Source organism: Teleopsis dalmanni, chromosome 2, assembly GCF_002237135.1.
Source record: "Teleopsis dalmanni isolate 2A chromosome 2, ASM223713v2, whole genome shotgun sequence".
Taxonomy (NCBI): Eukaryota; Metazoa; Arthropoda; class Insecta; order Diptera; family Diopsidae; genus Teleopsis; species Teleopsis dalmanni.
In genome coordinates this window covers 232,286,915-232,294,422 of record NC_051847.1, presented here as the reverse complement: position 1 = coordinate 232,294,422, position 7,508 = coordinate 232,286,915, and the positions used below count along the sequence as shown (strand labels likewise).

The following is a 7,508-nucleotide window of genomic DNA, read 5'->3' as shown; positions in this document are numbered from 1 at the left end:
TGTTGCTATTATTTTTATGTTATCCAGAAAAAAACAAAAAATTGATGCACTGCTGCGCTGCATTGCTGCATTGCTGCGTACAAATGCATATTTGGGATGCACTTAATTACATTTATGCCAGAGGGCAAAGAGTTTGATTCATAAATGTGATGGGAAATGGGTCGGGGAAATGGAAAATCACTTTGTAATAACCGGAAAAAAATATTTTATTACAACTTAAAATGAAGTGAAGTTGTAAATTTAAAGTGAAGTTTTACGCTTTAAAATTGCATGAGCAAATTTGCAGTCTTCAATTTCACTGCACATAATAATAATAATTTTTTTCCATTCACATTTTCTCATATTCATGCTCGTTTTCTGGTAAATAAAAGCGAATTAACTTAAAATGCACTTAATTTTTTTTTTCTTGGTTTTATATGCTAATTTACGCATCTATAGACATCAACAAGTCGTCATCATTAACTCGTGTAGTTAATTATGTTAAACATTGAGTTCATTATTATAATGCAACTTCATGATTATGTGTACAATATTCAACTTATCCCAACTTTTTATTTTAAATTTAGGTTTACTATATATAGAGGCTCTTCATAGAGAAATACAGATTTTAGTGTGTGTATGTACGAGATGCACGAGATGTACGAAATGAAAGGGGGAGAAAAGGAAAACCTTTAAAAATAGAAAGTAGTCCACTTTTACGTATTTAGCAAAACTTTGTTTTTAATTTATTTATCTTAAAAGTGCACTTTAAATTCATTTCTCTCTCATCATGTTAATAGTGTTTTCATTTTAACATTTTGCCCTCGTCAATTTCTCAACTACGAAACTATGAGCGGACGTAAAAGGAAAATTGCCTATGGCATTCCATAGCCTAGGCTGAAAGGGAAACAAATAATATGACAAAACAAAAATTTGCACAAAATTGTTACTATAACTATAACTTCTCGACTGTGGAACTATATAAGCATGTGTAAATCCCTGCTACCCTTTTTTGCTTAATACTCATTTTCATACAAATTAGCTACATTGAATTTGTTTTTAGACATTTTTTGTTTTTGTTTTTTCAACTATATTTTGGCTTGATTTTTTGGCATTTTTTCACTTCAATATATTTGTATCTTGTATCTTATATAAAATCCTTTTTTACATTCAATTTGATTTGGTAACCAAACCATGTCTGTCCTTTCGTTAACCTCAAAACATGTTCCAACAAATGTGAATTTAGTATTTTTACTTTTTGTTGTGGTGGTTGTTATTGTTGTTGTTGTTGGTTTTGTTTTTGTTTACTGTGGTATCCTACGCTATTATTTGTATCTGTGCTCCTCTTTATATTATGTGAAATGTAATCAAATTTGTATTGATAAGGGTTTTTTTTTATTTTCCTGGCGGGATGACCCTAATTTCCTGAGTTATGCTAAAAATCTGCTAAATTTTGTTTTAAATTTTATTATATTTTGTGAGAAAATAAAATTCTTTCTAAACATGCCAATTTAATGCTTTTAACATGAAATTCAATTAAATTATACAAATGATATGAAAATATTTTCTTGGGTTGGAATTCAAAAAAACAAATAGCAATATACAGTAGCGTAATTAAGTTGAAAGATAGTTTATTTATTCAGAAAATAATAAGAGAAAAATTTTATACTGAAAATATATAATTATTATTAAAATATAAAAATATATAACAAAGTAAGAAAAAACATGTACGGGGATTTTTAAACAAGAAAAACCCTGCAACCTACATATATTATGATAATAAATAAAAAAATAAGTAAATAAGTAAAAAACAAACAAAAATAAAAAAACAAAAAAAGCAGAAAAAAAATCTGCGATCTAAATATATAAATATATTATTATTACATATTATTATTATATGTTATTATTATATGTTATAATAATATATATGTATTATATATTGTTATTATTATATGTATTATATATTGTTATTATTATATTTATTATGTATTATAATAAATATAATTTTATTATAAATTAAAAATATATAAAATATTATAAAAAACATGGATGTGGAATTTTGAACGAGCACAAATACCGTGATTTTTACAAGAAGTCAGTCGCTTTGTAAATAGTAGACTCATATATTATATTTCTTCTTAATTGTCTGAAGAAAAACTATCTGTGGTCTTCAGATTATCTTACTATTGCCTTTGTTTCAATTTGAATACAGATTTATTTTTTTGTCGTAGAATAGAAATTTGAATTATATCATAATTTTTTCTAGGAGAAATTAAAACTAATAATCAAAATTTTGTATTACTGACAGATATATTTTATTTACAGCGTATGACTGTTCGTTATGGATTAGTTAGTTAGTTAGTTGTCTTGCTTGATCGGGTGATGCCTTTCTGTTTACCGTAATAAGCAATTATGTAAGCAGATTCCTTAATCTTACTTTAAAAAGCAGAAACAGACACTGATGGGTAGTGCTAAAGTCATCCTGTTGATTTCATTTTGCTTAAAGTATATTTTGTTTTCACTGATGAGTAGTTCGAGAAACTGTTGAGAAACTACTGCTTACAAGTCTAGTCACGCATTATAAATACATTTTATTTAATACTGTGGGCCATTTTATGCGATCTTGCACTGCATTCGATGCTTCGTTCATTGTTTGTCAGCCATCTTTTTCGTTTTCTACTTCCGTTTACATTGCTTTTTACAATAAGTTAATCCAAGGTAACTTGCTAAGTGATCAGAATAAGTTAGATATCGATTAGAGATTAATTTTGTACTGATCGTTTTAAGCGTTGTTTAGCTTATTTAGTTTTTATTGACTGTAAGAGGCTTTTACATTTCAGTTGATCGTTAATGATTTTATTTACACAAGATGTGTTTTTCATATTAATAATTAGTTATTGTTAGTGTTATTAGTATTATTAACCTGTGGAAAAGATATTCCAACAACATTTATTTTTAACAAATGCCTCTTCCGTATGATAATATATGTATTTTATAACCTATAGAAACATAAATTAATTGATCGGAAGAGATAAATGTTTTTCTATATAATATTTCCCTTTTCTTACTTTAAAAGTGCGATAAAAAATATTTTATGAACATACGAATAACACGTAGATTTGTTCGGTTTTTGTATACTAAATATAAAATAAAAAATATGGTATAATTGAAAAACAACAGTACGCAGAACTTTGAAGTGGGAGAATATAAGTTTGAAGTAGTGGAACATTTCAATTATCTGGGGATATATATAACAAAGTAAATGATTGTTACTGCTAAGTTGTTTGACCTATACGAGCCTTGAAATATTTTCGAATACAATATCAAAGGGATCTTATCATTGGAAAAATAACCAGTGCTAAAATGGAATAAGATTACGAAACTAAAAAAGTATGCCCGAAAATAGAGCAAAATGGGAGATATAGAGTACAAGATCATTTAGATTATATTATTAATGTAAGATGATAACATTTTAGAGCCCATATATTTACAATCTTACCACATATTTCTTTACCATAGAATTCATAATTAATTGATAATAAGGCGCTTAGTCATCTTTTTAAAAAAAATTTATTGTATGCAGTCAACATTTTTTATTAAATTGTAATCGACAGACGTCTGTATCAATAAAGACTGATTTTGAATTTTTTAAAATACTTTTCAACTTTAAATATTGCGTAGTGCTCTTGTTTGGTTAGTTGGTTGAAGAGCTTACTCAAGCCATAAGTCCAATAAGCGCTTTGCACCATTTTAATGCTAAATCTTCGTTATTTGATTGGTTGTTTGAGAGCGCACAAGCTAAGTTCAATTCTGTATATTTGCGGCTTCGAAATCTCTGTAGGTTGTTAGTGTGAGGTTAGTAGTTTACATACCTGCTGTCACTGTTCTCTGGTTTGTAGCAGAGGGTATGAAGAATGAAAATGAGGAAAAGATCTATTCACTTCTGGCTGGTTCAACCTTCAGTCTAAAAACAGAATCAGAAATAGAAAATATTTTATTTAATCTTATCAGCAATGATGTCTGCTTAAGATTGTTTCCTGCCCATAATGTACTGCTCGTTTCACATGTTGCAAGACTTTCCCATCGATGATCGCATATCGACCTCTCCAGGGTTTTGATTTTAATTAGTTTTTTTTGTTATATTAAGTAGCTCAAGAACCGTTTCAGTTTTTAAAAAAGTAATGATGTCATATTAATCATACTTTAGGTTTTAATAATCTTTTATTATTGTGTTGTATTTATTTGTTGAAATTGCAGTTTAAACTGTAATTTTTGCAGAATTTTCTTGGAACTTTTATAATTACAAATCATTTCTGTTTTAATGACTTTAATTACTGATTCATTTTTCATAAATATTTTACAGATTTCCAAAAAAGATTTTTGCTATAGCACAAAAAAAAAAAATATATTCAATTATATAAACCACGTATAATTTCAAATTATTTTTGCTCAATTAAATTGTAAATAAAAGGCACAATTAAAAGCAATTGTTTGCTATCTATAGTAAATACAAAAAAAAAAAACGAAACAAAATAAATAATAATCAAAAACAAATTTTATATGATAATTCTGTAAATCACAGTTAACAATTATTAACAATTACAATTGACAGCAGCTCATGAGGCCAGCAAACAACAGTCATACCAATTTTAATTCCTGGACAACCTATTAACACCCTCAACATTTTATTATGGCCAATACTAATCTCGCCAGGATATCAACCATAAAAAACCCACAAAATAAAATGGCAATATTTTATGCGAAATTCGAAGTATGAGTGTTGTATATCGGAATGGTTGGTTAAGGCAAACAAAGACCATGAAAATTTCGAATAATTAAAATAATTGATTTACTGGTAAATTAAAATAAATTTTGCTTGAGACAAAGAGGAGATAACCGAAGACAAGCGAAGAGTTTACAAGTAAACAAAAATTATGTAGGCAACAAACTCTCAAGATAAATAAAACCGTGAAACCACAAAAACAAAAGTTAAGTCATTGCAAAAATGTTGCATGAATGAATTTTTATTGTAGTTCTTTAGGAATTTAATTGAAATTCAAACTTTTAGGACACTTGAGTACATGGAGTACAACGTATCGAATGAGTAACAATTTTAACTTGAAGCAAAATTGCATGAAATTCACAATGTGCGAGCACATAAGAAAGAGTGATGGAAACCACATAGTTCTTGGTTGGGAGCAATTTTCAAGTATTTTGTGCAAATAACATAAGGTTGTGGTGCGAAAATCAATAAAACTCTTATCAGCAAATAGTTTTTTTTAGTTAATTTATAAATTAGTTAAGCAGTTTTAAATATACATTTAAAGAAAGCATGTATATTAAAATTTCCTTGACATTTGTATTTTTTTATTGCCTTTGAAAAGTTTGCAATTGAGATTTTTAATTGGCTGGTTAATAGTTATATTATATTTTATAATTTGAACGGATTCACTATATTAGTTATCAATACTTCTTACTATTATTATTTTTTATTTAATTAACTTTATTTGCATTTATCTTTATGCACAATGCACTATTAAGCTATTGCAATTAAGCAATTGGATAACATGGACAGGAATTAGCTCCCATAGTGAGCTACTATATTTTATTGGGTGTTAGTAAAATGTACACTAAGATACTGGTTATTTTCATCTGCATTCAACATTTTTATATGTTTCGTTCCGATTATCTATATTTATTTTACACTTAATATACAAATAGGGAACTTAATAAAATTATAATAATGTAATATATCACAATAATATATTTAGAAATTTATTTTATTATAACAATAATGCAATATATGACATGTAATATTAATATAAAAATAGTACTAAGTGTCTAATCACAGACAAATATATATAATTTTGTGAGAGGAACAAAGAAACTAATAAGAATAATTTATATATACTAGCGTTATTTTAGAATTAAAACGTATAATTCTAAATAAATGAAATTATTTAGATATTCTGTGCACTTGACCTATTCTGTGCACTTGACAGATTTGTCAAATTCTTTAATAAAATTTTTGATTTTTATAAAGCAGAAAGCTTTTTGGTATTCTGGACACATCTTGACAAATTTCAAAGCTCAAGTACCTAGTGCTTCTCACCACACTATGGTGTAAAGTGTTTTGTATAGAAAACTGTTCGTAAGTGTTCGTAAGTGTTCGTAAAAAATGCTTGTAAAGAGCACATATTTTAAGTTGCCAAAGCATTTTTCATGGATTCAAATAACAATAAAAAATATGCTTGTAAAGAGTGTATATTTTAGTTAAGAATATTTGTCATGCATGCACAAAATAAAAAATGCTTAATAAGAGCATATTTTTATAGTTGTCAACAGCATTTGTAGTATTGACAACTAAAGAGCTTTTTATTTATGTCACAGAATACCAAAACTTTTACAGCAGTCAATGTTTGACAAGTTTATAAAGTGCACAGAATAGGTCCGATAATATATATGGAGTTCATCTTCAGAAAGATTTTGTTGTTTGTATTTTATGTTGTTATATTTTTTCAAAGTATTTTACAGTGTTGCAAAGTATATTTAAGTGCTGCTAAAAGGCACAGAACTGCTTTTTAATTGTATTTTATTAAAACATAATATTTCTATATAAGTTCACATTTGTAATAAAAATGTGTTGAATACTGAATCACTTTAATAAACAATTGGGGGTGTCTTTTTATTTATATTCTGCTTATTCGCGACATTTTTAGTTTTTAGTCTTTAATCCAATATGTTTTATCCAATATTTAGAAATTTCCATATGTGGTCCGCGTCATGTTTTTAATCTACTATAGTTACGCAAATTTTCTTTTGGTGTACTGGAAAAACTACATTATTTTATTTTTATGATATACCAAAAAAATGAATTTAATTGATTAATAAAACTATATATAACATTAAAACCCTTTTTTTTTTTGTCGGAAACAACTATGAACGTATGTATTTGTTTCTGCGGTTCCCCAACCTATACAGTGATTTGTATTGAACGCGCTCGCATATGGTTTGAACAGCCCTGCTCTAAATTAATGTTTGTGTGCCTTACTAAGGATTTTTCTAACCATGATATATGTGTGCAACTACACTGTTTTTTTAAACAAGTCTTCTGTACGTGTATTCTGTTTATTATGATTTATCAGCTTCATTCTTTCTGGAAGTTAATATAATTACTGATACTACTATTGATATATCGTAATTTGTAAACATTATAAGCTCGTCATATTTAATAAGGCTCTGTTGCCAGTGGAGAGTGTTCAATCATTTTTGTAAAATGTGAACCTTAAGAGTCAAAAAAATTATTAAAAAAAGTTTAAAAAGTTCAATTACACTTAATTTAATTAAATCGAAGGTTCCAATTAAAAATTGCTTCGGTTAAAAATAGGTTCACAATGCTTTGTCTAAATTTTTTTTTTAATCTTGTCTCATTACAGCAAATATATTGTAGTCATATATTTCCTTATGATATATACTTTATCATATTCTACGTTGAGATAAATTGAAAGTTGAAAGTTGATTGCGTGTTT

General features: G+C 27.0%; 1 protein-coding gene across 1 annotated transcript in view; it reads left to right on the top strand.

The window, feature by feature from the left end:
• LOC119676952 (neuronal PAS domain-containing protein 4-like) overlaps positions 1 to 7,508 on the top strand; it is a 13,408-nt gene that overhangs the window by 3,473 nt on the left and 2,427 nt on the right. The window lies entirely within an intron of this gene.